Genomic DNA, 19,741 nt, shown 5'->3' with positions numbered 1-19,741 from the left:
CATTTTAACCCTTGCAAACCCCCTTGAACCTTAATTCCCTAATTTCTTTGGAACCCAAATCATTTACCTAGCCATAAAACCTAAACACTACCACCTATCTATGAGAATAATATTTTAGCAATTAAGTGCATAAAAAAAAAAAAAAAAATTTCGGAGGATTGAAACATCTTGAAAAGTGCTAGAGTAATTGTGAAAAGTTGAAAAGGTCACCAAAATATCCCAAAGGTAATTTTGGGTGTAACATGAAATAGGGACACATACAAAATAAAAAAATATATTATAAAAGTAGTCCCTTTATTGTGTTAGCACTTGAGATTCATTGTGAATTTCTTTCCTCTTGACTTGATAAAAAAAAAAAAAAAAAATGGATGCACTTTGAGTTTCACGATTAATATTATTCTCATATTTTGTTTACCTTATTCCCTTTCTTTGTTAACCACAATTTTACCCTATTAGACCCCATTACAACCCTTAAAAAGACCTAATGATTCTTTGAAAAATGCTCGTTACATTAGTAGAGTTAGATCTTTTATGCTTGCATATGGGTTTGGCAATATAATCTTCCATACATTACTCACCATCTATTTGAGACACATTGGCTATCTATTTCATTTAGGTTTGTTTTGGCACAATTGACTCTTGTAGTTGGTTGGTATTTGTTGCTTGGGTTGATTGGTTAATTCTTAGCTATTCTGTAATAGTTGAGAGTGCTTGCTTCATTCTTTGTGCTTTTGCTGGTGGGAATTTGGAATGTTGGTGGCTAGAGGTAAGTTGGTAGTTTGGATTAGTGAATTTTTGAGTTTTCAAAGACTGATTCTATTCCCTTCCAAATGAGTTTTAATGAAATTTTGCTTGAGGACAAGCAAGAGTTTGAGTATGGGGGAATTTGATGCATGCATTTTAGATCATCATTTAGGAGTAATTTTTGCACATAATTTACCCTTATTCATAGCTATTATTTTAGATATTAGTATATATTTAGTCAATTTTACAATTTTCACATTTCTTAGTTTAATTTTTGGAATTTATTTGTTTTGTAGGTTAAATCTGGAGAAATTTGATGTATTTTGATCAGAGTAGCCATTTGGAGGAGATTAAAATCGAATTGCAAAAATTTTGAAGTTGAAAAAAAAAAAATAATAAAAAAAAAATAATAAAAAAAAATGGCCGAGAGCGACACAACCTGCAGCACAACCGAATTAGCTCATGTCGCAGGTTGTGTCGATCGTCAGATATTCACGCCGAGAGCGACACAACCCGCGACACAACTGACTCGCTTATGTCGCTTTTATCGAAAATTTTTGACGTGGCATTTCCGTTACTCCAGCCTTTTTACCTCACTTTCTCTGGATCCTTCCCCCTTTTACCCATTCTAGAACAGTCCCCTTGCCTATATAAAGTGCCCTTTATCACTTTCTTTTCATAGAGAGCAAGGGAGTCATTTTTAGAAAGATAGAAAGAGGGAAAGGGATGAGCATCTTCTGCATCTTTTTCCAAAGAAATGCAGATCACGTCAAGACTTTTTGTGCAAGAGATTCTCTGCAATTTCCGGGTTTTTCTACCCCTTCTAGATTACATTTCCATTATTTATTCATTTATTCATTTGGGTTTTTTTTTAAACAATGATTTGTGAGTAGTTGATTGAGATTCTAGAGATGGGTTTGTAAATATTGATTTGTTTTGTGGTTTTGAACTGATTTAGCCATTTAAATGAAGATTGTTATATTTTGATTTATTGCTTGTGTGCTTATTTCCTTGCTTGATGAATGGGCCCTCATTAAGTTAAGTTTTAATCCTTAATAGATGGACTGAAAAGTGAATATTGTGGATGGATAATCTTGCAATAAACTTTATTTTCTTGGTCTTAGAAATAAGCTAAGAAGATTAAGGGAACTTTCCAAAATCAATTAGAGCATTAATTTGGTTTTTGTTAGATTTGAAATACAGTTAAAACAGTGTTTGATATAATGAAAACCAATTTTGAGATGCTTGAAAAAGGTTTCAAAATTTTAAGAATTGATTTCCCTCAAAATTGCAATTCTCATGTGTTTGGCTAAATTAGTGAAAAATCTCATGCAAACAATATTGAAAATCCAATCTCTAGAATCAATTTATTTTTCATTGAAATTAGATATAAATCCTCCAAACCTCATAAATAGCAATTTAAATTTAAATCCAATTTAAATCCAATTTCTATAATCACTTTATTTTTATTTTTATTGAATTTAGATTTAATTCCTCTCAATTTCATAAATAGATATTTCAAATTAATTTTTGGGTAATCTAGTTTAATTAATTTTAGTTAATTGATTGATCTAGTTTTAATTCCTCAAATACCAATTTTAATTCCAAATTTCATTTTACATCTTTAATTTTTGTCTTAATTTTAATTTTTAGATTTTATTTTTAATATCTTTTAATTTTTGTCATTCTAATTTGCTTATACTTTTATTTCAAATTTAAGCACAATTCCTGTGGGATCGATATCAATTTTAAAACTATACTATCGTGACCGTGCACTTGCGACACACAAAGATCAAGTTTTTGGCGCCGTTGCCGGGGAATTGTTTGTTTTTAAGTTGGATTTTAATTGTTTTAAGCTAATTAGAATTTTTATTTTCTTTTATTTTCACTATTGTTCCTTGTGTTTTCGTACTTTTCTTGTTTATGAGACGATCAAAAGCACAAGTGACATCGAATTGTTGTTCAATCTCGAAATTGAAAAATTCATTTAACTAACAAAAAGGAATACAAGAGAAGAAAGGAAGCAGAAAAAGAAGAACAACAAAGATTTGAGCAAGAGGAGACAATCGAAAATATGGAGAATCAAAATAGAGCTATTGGTGGAAACAATGGAGGAAATGAGCAAAACGAGCAAAATGCTAATCAAAATGATCCTCAAAGAAGATCCATGTTAGATTATGCTTTTCCTAGATGTACTGATGTGAGAGATAACAGACCTATTATTGGAGCTAATCAATTTGAATTAAAAACTGGTCTTATTCAAATGGTTCAGAATTCACAATTTGGAGGTAGCCCACTTGAAAATCCTCATTCTCATTTGAAGAAATTTTTGATGATATGTGGTACACAAAGACAACCGAGTTTCGATGAAGTTATTCTACCACCTTATTTCCATTCTCTCTTCTGGATTCAAAGATTGGAATGGTATGACTCACTTCCACAAGCTATTATAGCTACTTGGGAGCAGCTATCTCAAGCTTTTCTATCTCAATTTTTCCCACCTGGGAAAACTACTCATTTGAGGAATTTGATGGTAGCTTTTAAACCAAGAGATGATGAAACTTTGTATGAATCCTGGATGAGATTTAAGGAGCTTGAAAGGCAATGTCCTCATCATGAAATACCCAAATGGATGATTGTTCAGAATTTCTACACGAGTTACTCCACCATAAGAAACACAATTGATTCACAAGGTGAGGAGATTTCATGAGAATGACAAGTGAAGAATGCTATGATCTATTAGAGAAGATTGCTCATAATACCCATTTGTGGGGAAATCCTAGAGCACTTGAGCCAAAGAAAGCTGGGATCTATGAACTTGACTCAGTTAACTACATGAATGCAAAATTTGATCAGTTGACTCAGCTTCTTAGTGATTTTTGCACAAAGGCAACAACCTCAACTCCTACAACTATGCAACAAGTTGCCTTCACAAATGGAACTCAAAGTTGTGGAGTTGATTATTCTTCTTATGGTGATGATTATTTGCAAGAGCAAGCTGCTTATGCAGGAGGTTATCAACAAAAACCTATGGGAAATTCTTATTCTAATATGAACAACTCAACATGGAGACCACAAGCAACTTTTGCTCAACAAGGCCAAAGCTCAAATTATGCTCATAACCAGCAGTTTATGCAGCAAAATAGGCCTCAATTTCAGCCTCAATTTCAGCCCACAAGGCAGCCACCACCTGGATATCAAGCAAGAGCACAACAATCCCTTCCATCCCATGAACCGAAGCCATCTTTGGAGAACATGATGGAGAAATTTTTTGCTGAACAAAGCAAGATGAATAGCAAATTGGAGGAAGAAATGCAACACATGAGACAAACCATGGATCAATTACAAGTCTACAACCGCATGTTGGAGACTCAATTGGCGCAACAAGCAAGCTCATCAGGAAGCAATTCCTATGGGAAACTACCTAGCCAACCACAAAACCCTCATGAACAATGTAAGGCTATAACCTTGAGAAGTGGTAAAAAAGTTGGTCAAGAGAGTGAAAACAAGAGAGAAGAAAAAGAGAGCACAAAAGAAGAAAATTCAGTTGAGAGCAAGAAAAATGAAAAAGAAGAAGAAAGCAAAAGTGAGCAAGATGAGGGAGAGAAACCATACATCCCACCTGAACCTTACAAACCCACCCTTCCCTACCCTCAAAGATTCATCAAGCATAAGCTAGACAAATAATTTGGCAAATTCCTTGAAGTGCTAAAGAAGTTGTATATCAATGTGCCATTCACTGAGGCACTATCCCAAATGCCAAGTTATGCCAAGTTTTTGAAGGAGATTCTTTCCAACAAGAGAAGGCTAGAAGATTATGACACCATCAACTTGGGAGAGCAATGCAGTGCTATAATTCAGAAAAAGTTACCTCCCAAACTCAAAGATCCGGGTGTGTTTTCCATCCCTTGTCATATTGGTGATAATTGTGTGGCAAATGCCTTATGTGACCTTGGAGCTAGCGTCAGCCTAATGCCACTTTCAATATATGAGAAGTTGAATATGGGAGAGTTGAAGCCCACAAACATGTATCTTTCATTAGCTGACCGTTCAATTAAGTATCCGGAAGGCATTCTTGAAAATGTGCCTATCAAGGTTGGGAAATTCTACATTCCGGTGGATTTTGTCATTTTAGATATGGAAGAAGACACAAAAGTTCCTATCTTATTGTGAATACCCTTCTTGGAAAGAGATTGTGCATTAATTTATGTGATGTTTGATCAATTGACTCTTAGAGTGGTAGATGATCAAATGATATTCAACATCAATCCAGCCATGAAAAGGAAACATGAAGAAGTTGAGTCTTGTTTGCGGGTAGACATTATTGATGAGATTGTTCAAGAGCATTTCAGACAAAGCTATCCACAAGACCCACTTGAAAATTGCTTAGCCCATGGTGGGAGCATTGATGATGATAATCACAACATAGCTGCTTTTGCACAACACTTGGAGAGCTCTCCACCACATCCTGAAGCCACAATTTTTCAACTTGAAGGAGTGCAAAATTTGGAGATCAAACCACCATCATTAAAGGTAGAGGATGCCCCAAAGGTAGATCTTAAACCTCTTCCTTCCAACCTCAGGTATGCTTTTCTTGGACCCAATGAAACATATCCTGTTATAATTAATGCATGTTTGACTGATATTGAGAAAGAAAAATTGTTGAGAGTTTTGAGAGAATATAGAAGAGTTTTGGGTTATACAATTGATGATATAAAGGGAATTAGTCCAACAGTTTGTATGCATAGGATTTTCCTTGAGCCAAATAGTAAACCTTCCATTGAACACCAAAGAAGATTGAATCCTACAATGAAGGATGTTGTGAAAAAGGAAATCCTAAAATTACTAGCTGCTGGAATTATTTACCCCATTTCTGACAGTGAGTGGGTTAGTCCTGTGCATGTTGTACCAAAGAAAGGTGGGGTGACAGTTGTTAAAAATGAGAATAATGAATTGATACCCACTACAGGTTGGAGAATGTGCATAGACTATAGGAAGTTGAACAATGCCACAAGAAAAGACCATTTTCCCCTTCCTTTTATGGATCAAATGTTAGAGAGATTAGCCAAGCATTCATTCTTTTGTTACTTAGATGGATATTCTGGTTTCTTTCAAATTCCAATACATCCTGATGACCAAGAGAAAACTACCTTTACCTGTCCCTATGGCACCTTTGCCTATCGAAGGATGCCATTCGGATTGTGTAATGCGCCTGGCACATTTCAAAGGTGCATGATGGCCATTTTTTCTGATTTTATTGAAGAAATTATGGAGGTCTTCATGGATGACTTTTCAGTTTATGGTACTAATTTTGATCCATGCTTGACTAATTTGTCTAAAATCTTGCAGAGGTGTGCTGATAATGATCTAGTGTTGAATTGGGAGAAATGCCACTTTATGGTCCAAGAGGGGATCGTTTTAGGGCATTTAATCTCAAAAAGGGGAATTGAAGTGGATAGAGCTAAAATAGAAATTATTGAAAAAATGCCCCCTCCAACCACTGTCAAAGGAGTGCGGAGTTTTCTTGGACATGCCGGGTTTTACCGGCGATTTATTCAGGATTTTTCTAAACTTGCTAAACCCTTAACAAATCTTTTGAATCATGATGTTAAATTTGATTTTAATCAAGATTGTATGGTTGCTTTTTGCAGGTTAAAGACGGCATTAACAAACTCCTATCATGCAACCCCTGATTGACTTTGCCATTGAAATCATGTGTGATGCAAGCGAGTTTCTTTGTTGGAGCCGTCCTTGCGTGAAAAGATAGAAAACCTTATGCCATTTACTATGCAAGCCGAACCCTTGATGAAGCCCAAGTCAATTACGCTACAACTGAAAAGGAGTTCCTTGCGGTAGTATTTGCACTCAATAAATTCCGTTCTTATTTGGTCAACTCAAAGGTAATTGTTTTCACTGATCATGCAGCAATAAAGTATTTAATGAGCAAGAAAGAAGCTAAATCTAGGTTGATTAGATGGATTTTATTACTTCAAGAATTTGATTTGGAAATAAGAGATAAAAATGGTGTTGAAAATGTGGTGGCTGATCACCTTTCTAGGATGAAAACTGAAAATAAAGATGATGAAATTGTGCCAATTTATGAGTTTTTCATGAATGAGCAGTTGTATGTGTTGAATTCTGCACTTCCATGGTTTGCTGATATTGTGAATTTCTTATCTTGTGGTGTCTTGCCACCTGATTTATCTTGGCAGCAAAAGAAAAGATTCTTGCATGATGTTAAATTTTATTCTTGGGAAGAACCTCTTTTGTTTAGAAGATGTAATGATGGAATAATTAGGAGATGTATACCAGAGGAAGAAATTCATGATGTTATTTACCATTGTCATTCCTCTGAATATGCTGGTCATTTTAGTGTCTCAAAAACTGTTGAAAAAGTCTTGACATCAGGTTTCTATTGGCCTAATATGTTTAAACATGTGAGAGACTTTGTAAGCAAGTGTGATAGGTGCCAAATGGTAGGCAACATTTCCAAGAGAGATGAGATGCCCCAACAGTCCATATTAGAAGTTGAATTATTTGATGTGTGGGGAATTGATTTCATGGGGCCATTTCCATCTTCTTATGGGAATAAATATATCTTGGTAGGGGTGGACTATGTATCTAAATGGGTAGAAGCTATTGCTACACCTACCAATGATGCAAAAGTTGTGGTGAAATTTCTAAAAAAATTTGTTTTGACCAGGTTTGGTGCCCCACGTGCTATAATCAGTGATGGTGGTAGCCATTTTTGTAACCACCAATTTGAAAAATTGATGAGAAAATATGGGGTAAAGCATAGAATTGCCACACCATATCATCCTCAAACAAATGGCCAAGTAGAAATCACAAATAGAGAAATCAAGCAAATCTTGGAGAAAACTGTCAATAAGTCCAGAAAAGATTGGTCCCTTAAATTAGATGACACTCTTTGGGCATATAGAACAGCATTTAAAACCCCCATAGGAACTACACCTTATAGGTTAGTTTTTGGGAAATCATGCCACTTGCCCGTAGAGTTAGAACATAAAGCTTATTGGGCCATTAGAACAATCAATTTTGATTTACAAGCTGCTGGACACAAAAGACTTTTGCAACTTGATGAATTAGAAGAATTGAGACTTGATGCTTATGAAAATGCTAGGATCTATAAAGAAAGAACTAAAAAATGGCATGATAAGCATATCAAGAAAAAGGACTTTAAAGAAGGAGATTTGGTTCTCTTATTCAATTCAAGGTTGAAATTTTTTCCAGGAAAATTAAAATCAAGGTGGTCCGGCCCATTTAAAATTGTGAAAGTTTTCCCCCATGGTGCTGTTGAAATTTTTGGTGAAAAATCTGGTAATTTCAAGGTAAATGGGCAAAGGTTGAGGCACTATTCAGTTGGTGAGCCAATCGAGAAGATAGCAACTTGCTATCTCTCTCATTCTCCATAACATCTTGAGTGAGTATGGTCAAGCTAAAGACCTAAACTTAGCATTTTTGTGCATAACTCCCAATTTTTCTTTCATTTGTTTTAAGTTTTTCTATACTCCTTATTCAGAGTTTAACATTGTTCTAATTTCCTTGTGCAGATGGGATGCAATTCATTGCAAGCAAATGAGCAATAAAAATTTTATTTAGCTTTAAATTTTAGCTTTAAATTTTAGGTTTTTAATTTGTTCACTTATAATTTTCATCTCTCTTTTGTTGAGTATTTGCTGGTTCATATTGCTGGATTCATTGCCCTTTTGGTTAATTTTAAGAGAAAAATTTTTCAAATTTTAACATCTTGGTTTAACAAAGAAAATTATTTGAAAATGGGTGTGTGAATTGGTGCTTTGAAAAATTATTTTGTGTAAGTATTTAATGAACATAACAGGTTGAACAATTAGAATTCATGTTATGAAGGTTTAATCATTTGAAATCTAATTTTGTTTCAATTTTTTTTAGGTGCTATGAAATTTGGTCAAATTGGGCGTGATTACATAAGGATTTTGCTTGTGTCGCCGCTTGTGTTCGCTGGGCACCCTTTTGGAATAAAAACTCTCTTCACCGGAATGGGCCAGCAGCAAACCCAAAAGCCTATACCCAAGCCCACAACCCAAACCTAAAGACCCTAACCCGATAGCCCATTACCCTCATCTTCCTCTCGACATCGCCCCCGACACAACCCTCCCTGCCGTAACCTCCATTTTTCCCGTCACCTTCACCGGCCGCAACTCTTCCCATATTTCTCTTTCCCCGATCACGACCCTCCATTTCGCCATGACCGACTCTCCATTATCATTCGAAAACTCGCCTCCCCACTCCCCACACAACAACCCCCAAACCTCCCCACCCATGCACGCCGACCCATCGCCGGCCCATTCTGCTAATGCTCCGATCGCCACACTCAAAAAGAAAAAGGCGAAAAGTATCAAACCTCACAAATTGACGGCCGGCGTCAAGCGGAAACAACCCGAACCAGCGCACAACAACCCCAAGCCCGCCTCCAATGCCCGCGCTGTTGAGCAGCGTGGCATTTCGAAATCTGCGGTCAAACGCCCTGGTACATCTAGAGGTAACCTTGCATTCCCTTCCTCTTTGCCTACTGCTACACATTGGACACTACCTACTGCCGAAATGAAGAAAAATAAGGCAAGGGTTGCAGCCCGACAAATGATTCAAACAAGGTATTTGGATGTGTCTACACTTAAAACCTTGAAGATTTATGATGAAATGCAGTCTCTGTTAGATGCTTTAGGTTGGGTGCGATTTGCACATAAACAGGAACTGGTCTACCCCATTTTAGTGCAGAATTTACGCCTCCCTGTCCACTAATGAGCATAAAATTGCTTTGGACAATGACTTGACGATCCATTTTAGATGCCTTGGTCAAGATAAGGTGCTGTCTATGGATAATTTTCACCATATATTTGGCTTTCCACCTGATGGTCTGTTCAAAATACCTACTAACCAATGGGACTATAATGCGTATGAATTTTGGAAGCGCATTGCCCCTTCAGCAGGTACTTTCAAACCAGGACACGATAAGGCCTCCAAGATTGAGAATCATGCCTTGAGATTGCTTGACGCCTAATTGCAAATACTGCTTTTAGCAGAGGATCCAGTGTTGGCACAATGTCACAATATGATCTCTTCTTTTGTGGTGTGCAAAAGCGGCGAAAGGCTTCCCAGTTATTATTTCGCCGCCATGTGATTCGCTGGACCACTAGAAGTACGGTAGTATTGTCTTTGGAGGCTTGGTCACACCTATTGCACATTATTTTGGGTTTAATCCTCAAATGCACAAGTGTCTTGCTCTTCCTACTGGTTTGTTATTTTTGGATGGACCTCATCTTGCCAACCAAAAATTTTGTATCAAAAATGAAGCTACCAAGCAGTATGAGATTCCTGCACTAACAGACAAACCACCTGGTTCTCCCACTGCCATTAGTTCCTCCTCAGCATCTGAGCGACCATTTGTGCATCCTCCCACACCACCTTCACGCCGAGCTCCACCAGACGCTCAACATGCTTCATCAACAGCTTCTGGACCATCCATAGCAACACTTTTGACATTCATGGAGAATCTCAGTGATGAGATCTATTCTTTTCGGCAAATTACAGAGGTCAATTTTCAGACACTACGAGATTTAGCTGACATATATTTGGATCGAAGTGCTGAAATGCAAGATGAATTGAAAGTCGTGCGAGCTAAGCTGGAGAAGATCGAAACAACCCAAGCACTGATTTTGAACATTCTCTCTCCACAGCAGCCACCACAAGCACCACCACCGTCACAAGATGGCAAGGGCAAAGGACTTCTCATACCCGACTGACCAGCTTTTATTCTCCATTTACATTTCATGTCTTTAATTTCGTTAATTAGTATTTTGAACTTGTTAATATTTTGCTTGTGTTGTTTTTATTTTAACCATTTACTTATTCAGTTTTTTTCCTCATAACATACATTTTTCTTTTATATCTTTATTACAATTGATAACTTTCTTTTATTTGATATTTAGTATTTACACTAGATTGATATATTTTTTCTCTTAACTACCTATTTCAACTTATAGAGTTTAATTGATTTAAAGGATTCCATTGCCTTTGTTTCTTTTGTAATGAGTGCAGCAGCTGTCCAAATTTTATTTAATTAAATTGGCTGCACTTCAATGAGGTAACACTTCTTATCTCAGCTTGTGTCATTTTCAACACAAGTTGTGCTATCGCTTATGCAACAGGGTAATAATTCTTTATGCACATATAGCCAAATTATCCCATTCCTTGCAATCTTTTAACATTGAGGACAATGTTCATTCTGAGTATGGGGGAGAGGGTAAATTCTTTGCAAAAATTATTTTTCCTTGCAAAAATTATTTTTCTTTTTCATTTGCATATAGTAACATACTCATTCATTACTTCATACTTGTACATATTCACTTATATACACTTGCATATAGCCTCATATACTTAGTTACTCATACTTAGTTACATATAGGTTGACTATTCATTTACACTCATGCATTTCATTCATTCATTTAAAATTTTTGAATTTTTAAACCAGTCTTTGGATTCCATAAGCCACTTATTCAAGCAATCCAACTTGTCTTTAGATGGTTAGTGGAATGAAAGTTCCAGCTGGGTACAAAAGTCTTAAGCATTATTCTTTCTCTTACTTAATAGCTGAAAATTAATACATTCATCTAGGTATGCAGATTCTGATTAGTTATTTTGAGTTTTGAGTGTCTGGATAAGCCTTTAAGAAAGAAAATGGTCATTGTCGTCTCACCATTCCTAGAACAAGCATCTTAGATCTTTCAAAGCGAAATTTTTAACTTGCATTTGATAAGAATATGATTTAGGCATTTCTTCATATTTTAAACCTCGCATTTAGCCTTAACCTACCTTAATCTCATTTTAACCCTTGCAAACCCCCTTGAACCTTAATTCCCTAATTTCTTTGGAACCCAAATCATTTACCTAGCCATTAAACCTAAACACTACCACCTATCTATGAGAATAGTATTTTAGCAATTAAGTGCATAAAAAAATGATAATATAAAAAAAAAAAAAAAAAAAAAAAACTTGGAGTATTGAAACATCTTGAAAAGTGCTAGAGTAATTGTGAAAAGTTGATAAAAAAAAATAAATAAATAAATAGTCACAAAAATATCCCAAAGGTAATTTTGGGTATGACGTGAAATAGGGACACATACAAAATAAAAAAATATATATTATAAAAGTAGTCCCTTTATTGTGTTAGCACTTAAGATTCATTGTGAATTTCTTTCCTCTTGATAAAAAAAAATTAGTATTATAAAAAAAAAAAAAAAAAATGGATGCACTTTGAGTTTCACGATTAATATTATTCTCATATTTTGTTTACCTTATTCCCTTTCTTTGTTAACCACAATTTTACCCTATTAGACCCCATTACAACCCTTAAAAAGACCTAATGATTCTTTGAAAAATGCTCGTTACATTAGTAGAGTTAGATCTTTTATGCTTGCATATGGGTTTGGCAATATAATCTTCCATACATTACTCACCATCTATTTGAGACACATTGGCTATCTATTTCATTTAGGTTTGTTTTGGCACAATTGACTCTTGTAGTTGGTTGGTATTTGTTGCTTGGGTTGATTGGTTAATTCTTAGCTATTCTGTAATAGTTGAGAGTGCTTGCTTCATTCTTTGTGCTTTTGCTGGTGGGAATTTGGAATGTTGGTGGCTAGAGGTAAGTTGGTAGTTTGGATTAGTGAATTTTTGAGTTTTCAAAGACTGATTCTATTCCCTTCCAAATGAGTTTTAATGAAATTTTGCTTGAGGACAAGCAAGAGTTTGAGTATGGGGGAATTTGATGCATGCATTTTAGATCATCATTTAGGAGTAATTTTTGCACATAATTTACCCTTATTCATAGCTATTATTTTAGATATTAGTATATATTTAGTCAATTTTACAATTTTCACATTTCTTAGTTTAATTTTTGGAATTTATTTGTTTTGTAGGTTAAATCTGGAGAAATTTGATGTATTTTGATCAGAGTAGCCATTTGGAGGAGATTAAAATCGAATTGCAAAAATTTTGAAGTTGAGAAAAAAAAAAAAAAAATGGCCGAGAGCGACACAACCTGCAGCACAACCGAATTAGCTCATGTCGCAGGTTGTGTCGATCGTCAGATATTCACGCCGAGAGCGACACAACCCGCGACACAACTGACTCGGCTTATGTCGTTTTTACTGGAAAATTTTTGACGTGGCATTTCCGTTACTCGACCTTTTTACCTCACTTTCTCTGGATCCTTCCCTTTTACCCATTCTAGAACAGTCCCTTGCCTATATAAAGTGCCCTTTATCACTTTCTTTTCATAGAGAGCAAGGAGTCATTTTAGAAAGATAGAAAGAGGGAAAGGGAGGAGCATCTTCTGCATCTTTTTCCAAAGTGCAGATCACGTTTTACGCACTTTTGTGCGTGAGAATCTCTTGCAATTTCTTTGGGTTTTTCTACCCTTTTAGCTTACATTTCCATTATTTCTTCATTTCTTCATTTGGGTTTATTTTTAAACAATGATTTGTGAGTAGTTGATTGAGATTCTAGAGATGGGTTTGTAAATATTGATTTGTTTTGTGGTTTTGAACTGATTTAGCCATTTAAATGAAGATTGTTATATTTTGATTTATTGCTTGTGTGCTTATTTCCTTGCTTGATGAATGGGCCCTTATTAAGTTAAGTTTTAATCCTTAATAGATGGACTGAAAAGTGAATATTGGGGATGGATAATCTTGCAATAAACTTTATTTTCTTGGTGTTAGAAATAAGCTAAGAAGATTAAGGGGAACTTTCCAAAAATCAATTAGAGCATTAATTGGGTTTTTGTTAGATTTGAAATACCGTGAAAACAGGGTTTGATTTAATGAAAACCAATTTTGAGATGCTTGAAAAAGGTTTCAAAAATTTAAGAATTGATTTCCCTCAAAATTGCAATTCTCATGTGTTTGGCTAAATTAGGGAAAAATCACATGCAAACAATATTGAAAATCCAATCTCTAGAATCAATTTATTTTTCATTGAAATTAGATATAAATCCTCCAAACCTCATAAATAGCAATTTAAATTTAAATCCAATATCTAGAATTACTTTATTTTTTTTAGATTTAATTCTTCTTAATTTCATAAATAGAAATTTCAAATTAATTTTTGGTAATCTAGTCTAATTAATTTTAGTTAATTGTTTGATTTAGCATTAATTCCTTAAATACCAATTTTAATTCCAAATTTCATTTTACATCTTTAATTTTTGTCTTAATTTTAATTTTTAGATTTTATTTTCAATATCTTTTAATTTTTGTCATTCTAATTAGCTTATACTTTTATTTCCAATTTAAGCACAATTCCCTGTGGGATCGATATCATTTTTTAAAACTATACTACTGTGACCCGTGCACTTGCGGATATACACACAGTATCAAGTTTTTGGCGCCGTTGCCGGGGAATTGTTTGTTTTTAAGTTGGATTTTAATTGTTTTAAGCTAATTAGAATTTTTATTTTCTTTTATTTTCACTATTGTTCCTTGTGTTTTTCAGGTACTTTTCTTGTTTATGAGACGAACGAAAAGCACAAGTGATACTGAATTGTTGTTCAACCCAGAAATTGAAAAATTCTGTCGAGCCAACAAAAAGGAATACAAGAAAAGAAAAGAAGCAGAAAAAGAAGAACAACAAATATTTGAGCAAGAGGAGACAATAGAAAATATGGAGAATCAAAATAGAGCTATTGGTGGAAACAATGGAGGAAATGAGCAAAACGGGCAAAATGCTGTGGTTAATCAAAATGATCCTCAAAGAAGATCCATGTTAGACTATGCTTTTCCTAGATGTACTGATGTGAGAGATAACAGACCTATTATTGGAGCTAATCAATTTGAATTAAAAACTGGTCTTATTCAAATGGTTCAGAATTCACAATTTGGAGGTAGCCCACTTGAAAATCCTCATTCTCATTTGAAGAAATTTTTGATGATATGTGGTACACAAAGACAACCTGGAGTTTCTGATGAAGTGATTCGACTCACTTTATTTCCATTCTCTCTTCGGGATTCAGCATTGGAGTGGTATGACTCACTCCCACAAGCTATTATAGCTACTTGGGAGCAGTTATCTCAAGCTTTTCTATCTCAATTTTTCCCACCTGGGAAAACCACTCATTTGAGGAATTTGATGGTAGCTTTTAAACCAAGAGATGATGAAACTTTGTATGAATCTTGGATGAGATTTAAGGAGCTTGAAAGGCAATGTCCTCATCATGAAATACCGAAATGGATGATTGTTCAAAATTTCTACACCAGAGTTACTACATCCATAAGAAACACAATTGATTCACAAGCAGGAGGAGATTTCATGAGAATGACAAGTGAAGAATGCTATGATCTATTAGAGAAGATTGCTCATAATACCCATTTATGGGGAAATCCTAGAGCACTTGAGCCAAAGAAAGCTGGGATCTATGAACTTGACTCGATTAACTACATGAATGCAAAATTTGATCGCTTGACTCAGCTTCTTAGTGATTTTTGCACAAAGGCAACAACCTCAACTCCTACAACTATGCAACAAGTTGCCTTCACAAATGGAACTCAAAGTTGTGGAGTTGATTATTCTTCTTATAGTGATGATTATTTGCAAGAACAAGCTGCTTATGCAGGAGGTTATCAACAGAAACCTATGGGAAATGCTTATTCTAATGTGAACAACTCAACATGGAGACCACAAGCAACTTTTGCTCAACAAGGCCAAAGCTCAAATTATGCTCATAACCAGCAGTTTATGCAGCAAAATAGGCCTCAATTTCAGCCTCAATTTCAGCCCACAAGGCAGCCACCACCTGGATATCAAGCAAGAGCACAACAATCCCTTCCATCCCATGAACCGAAGCCATCTTTGGAGAACATGATGGAGAAATTTTTTGCTGAACAAAGCAAGATGAATAGCAAATTGGAGGAAGAAATGCAACACATGAGACAAACCATGGATCAATTACAAGTCCACAACCGCATGTTGGAGACTCAATTGGCGCAACAAGCAAGCTCATCAGGAAGCAATTCCTATGGGAAACTACCTAGCCAACCACAAAACCCTCATGAGCAATGTAAGGTTGTAACCTTGAGAAGTGGTAAAAAAGTTGGTCAAGAGAGTGAAAACAAGAAAGAAGAAAAAGAGAGCACAAAAGAAGAAAATTCAGTTGAGAGCAAGAAAAATGAAAAAGAAGAAGAAAGCAAAAGTGAGCAAGATGAAGGAGAGAAACCATACATCCCACCTGAACCTTACAAACCCACCCTTCCCTACCCTCAAAGATTCATCAAGCACAAGCTAGACAAACAATTTGGCAAATTCCTTGAAGTGCTAAAAAAATTGTATATCAATGTGCCATTCACTGAGGCACTATCCCAAATGCCAAGTTATGCCAAGTTTTTGAAGGAGATTCTTTCCAACAAGAGAAGACTAGAAGATTATGACACCATCAATTTGGGAGAGCAATGCAGTGCTATAATTCAGAAAAAGTTACCTCCCAAACTCAAAGATCCGGGTGTGTTTTCCATCCCTTGTCATATTGGTGATAATTGTGTGGCAAATGCTTTATGTGACCTTGGAGCTAGCGTCAGCCTAATGCCTCTTTCAATATATGAGAAGTTGAATATGGGAGAGTTGAAGCCCACAAACATGTATCTTTCATTGGTCGACTGCTCAATTAAGTATCCTAAGGGATTCTTGAAAATGTGCCTATCAAGGTTGGGAAATTCTACATTAGTGGATTTTGTCATTTTAGATATGGAAGAAGACACAAAAGTTCCTATCTTATTGGGAAGACCCTTTTGGCAACAATTGGTGCATTAATTGATGTAAAGGGTGAGCAATTGACACTTAGAGTGGGAGATGATCAAATGATATTCAACATCAATCCTGCCATGAAAAGGAAACATGAAGAAGTTGAGTCTTGTTTGCGGGTAGACATTATTGAAGAGATTGTTCAAGAGCATTTCAGAAAAAGCTATCCACAAGACCCACTTGAAAATTGCTTAGTCCATGGTGGGAGCATTGATGATGATAATCACAACATGGCTATTTTTGCAATACTTGGAAAGCTCTCCACCACATCCTGAAGCCACAATTTTTCAACTTGAAGGAGTGCAAAATTTGGAGATCAAACCACCATCATTAAAGGTAGAGGATGCCCCAAAGGTAGATCTTAAACCTCTTCCTTCCAACCTCAGGTATGCTTTTCTTGGACCCAATGAAACATATCCTGTTATAATTAATGCATGTTTGACTGATATTGAGATTGACAAATTGTTGAGAGTTTTGAGAAAATATAGAAGAGTTTTGGGTTATGCAATTGATGATATAAAGGGAATTAGTCCAACAGTTTGTATGCATAGGATTTTTCTTGAGCCAAATAGTAAACCTTCCATTGAACACCAAAGAAGATTGAATCCTACAATGAAGGATGTTGTGAAAAAGGAAATCCTAAAATTACTAGCTGATGGAATTATTTACCCCATTTCCGATAAAGGAGTGGGTTAGTCCTGTGCATGTTGTACCAAAGAAAGGTGGGGTGACAGTTGTTAAAAATGAGAATAATGAATTGATACCCACTAGAATCAAGTATGTGTTGGAGAATGTGCATAGACTATAGGAAGTTGAACAATGCCACAAGAAAAGACCATTTTCCCCTTCCTTTTATGGATCAAATGTTAGAAAGATTAGCCAAGCATTCATTCTTTTGTTACTTAGATGGATATTCTGGTTTCTTTCAAATTCCAATACATCCTGATGACCAAGAAAAAACTACCTTTACCTGTCCCTATGGCACCTTTGCCTATCGAAGGATGCCATTCGGATTGTGTAATGCGCCTGGCACATTTCAAAGGTGCATGATGGCCATTTTCTCGGATTTTATTGAAGAAATTATGGAGGTCTTCATGGATGACTTTTCAGTATATGGCACTAATTTTGATTCATGCTTGACTAATTTGTCTAAAATTTTGCAGAGATGTGCTGATAATGATCTGGTGTTGAATTGGGAGAAATGCCACTTTATGGTCCAAGAGGGAATCGTTTTAGGGCATTTAATCTCAAATAGGGGAATTGAAGTGGATAGAGCTAAAATAGAAATTATTGAAAAAATGCCCCCTCCAACCACTGTCAAAGGAGTGCGAAGTTTTCTTGGACATGCTGGGTTTTACCGGCGATTTATTCAGGATTTTTCTGAACTTGCTAAACCCTTAACAAATCTTTTGAATCATGATGTTAAATTTGATTTTAATCAAGATTGTATGGTTGCTTTTTGCAGGTTAAAGACGGCATTAACAACAGCTCCTATCATGCAACCCCCAGATTGGACTTTGCCATTCGAAATCATGTGTGATGCAAGCGAGTTTGCTGTTGGAGCTGTCCTTGGCCAGCGAAAAGATAGAAAACCTTATGCCATTTACTATGCAAGCCAAACCCTTGATGAAGCTCAAGTCAATTACGCCACAACTGAAAAGGAGTTCCTTGCGGTAGTATTTGCACTCAATAAATTTCGTTCTTATTTGGTCAACTCAAAGGTAATTGTTTTCACTGATCATGCAAAGAATAAAGTATTTATTGAGCAATAAAGAAGCTAAATCTAGGTTGTTTATATTGATATTGTTACTTCAAGAATTTGATTTGGAAATAAGTTATAAAAAGGGTGTTGAGATTGTTGTGGATGATCACCTTTCTAGGATAAAACCGAAAATAAAGATGATGAAATTGTGCCAATTGATGAATTTTTCATGAATGAGCAGTTGTATGTGTTGAATTCTGCACTTCCATGGTTTCTCGATATTGTGAATTTCTTGTCTTGTGGTGTCTTGCCACTGATTTATCTTGGCAAAGAAAAGAAAAGATTCTTGCATGATGTTAAATTTTATTCTTGGGAAGAACCTCTTTTGTTTAGGAGATGCAATGATGGAATAATTAGAAGATGTATACCAGAAGAAGAAATGCATGATGTTATTTACCATTGTCATTCTTCTGAATATGGTGGTCATTTTAGTGTCTCAAAAACTGTTGAAAAAGTCTTGACATCAGGTTTCTATTGGCCTAATATGTTTAAACATGTGAGAGACTTTGTAAGCAAGTGTGATAGGTGCCAAAGGGTAGGCAACATTTCCAAAAGAGATGAGATGCCCCAACAGTACATATTAGAAGTTGAATTATTTGATGTATGGGGAATTGATTTCATGGGGCCATTTCCATCTTCTTATGGAAATAAATATATCTTGGTAGGGGTGGACTATGTATCTAAATGGGTAGAAGCTATTGCTACACCTACCAATGATGCAAAAGTTGTGATAAAATTTCTGAAAAAATTTGTTTTAACCAGATTTGGTACCCCACGTGCCATAATCAGTGATGGTGGTAGCCATTTTTGCAACCACCAATTTGAAAAATTGATGAGAAAATATGGGGTAAAGCATAGGATTGCCACACCATATCACCCTCAAACAAATGGCCAAGTAGAAATCACAAATAGAGAAATCAAGCAAATCTTGGAGAAAACTGTCAATAAGTCCAGAAAAGATTGGTCCCTTAAATTAGATGACACTCTTTGGGCATATAGAACAGCATTTAAAACTCCCATAGGAACTACACCTTATAGGTTAGTTTTTGGGAAATCATGCCACTTGCCCGTAGAGTTAGAACATAAAGCTTATTGGGCCACTAGAACAATCAATTTTGATTTACAAGCTGCTGGACACAGAAGACTTTTGCAACTTGATGAATTAGAAGAATTGAGACTTGATGCTTATGAAAATGCTAGGATCTATAAAGAAAGAACAAAAAAATGGCATGATAAGCATATCAAGAAAAAGGACTTTAAAGAAGGAGATTTGGTTCTCTTATTCAATTCAAGGTTGAAATTTTTTCCAGGAAAATTAAAATCAAGGTGGTCCGGCCCATTTAAAATTGTGAAAGTTTTCCCCCATGGTGCTGTTGAAATTTTTGG

The 19,741-nt window shown here is 35.5% G+C and overlaps 2 non-coding genes across 2 annotated transcripts; both read right to left on the bottom strand.

Moving 5' to 3' along the window:
* Positions 1-3,259: 3,259 nt before the first annotated feature.
* On the bottom strand, positions 3,260-3,366 carry LOC131170874 (small nucleolar RNA R71). The gene has a single exon (XR_009141639.1). It is a non-coding gene; the product is annotated as a small nucleolar RNA R71 (small nucleolar RNA).
* Positions 3,367-14,913: 11,547 nt separating this feature from the next.
* On the bottom strand, positions 14,914-15,020 carry LOC131170853 (small nucleolar RNA R71). Its single transcript, XR_009141618.1, has one exon. It is a non-coding gene; the product is annotated as a small nucleolar RNA R71 (small nucleolar RNA).
* Between the last annotated feature and the right edge of the window lie 4,721 nt (positions 15,021-19,741).

Source organism: Hevea brasiliensis, chromosome 11 (assembly GCF_030052815.1).
Source record: "Hevea brasiliensis isolate MT/VB/25A 57/8 chromosome 11, ASM3005281v1, whole genome shotgun sequence".
In the NCBI taxonomy this organism is placed as follows: Eukaryota; Viridiplantae; Streptophyta; class Magnoliopsida; order Malpighiales; family Euphorbiaceae; genus Hevea; species Hevea brasiliensis.
The sequence above is the reverse complement of the archived record's forward strand: the minus strand, read 5'-3'. Positions and strand labels throughout refer to the sequence as shown.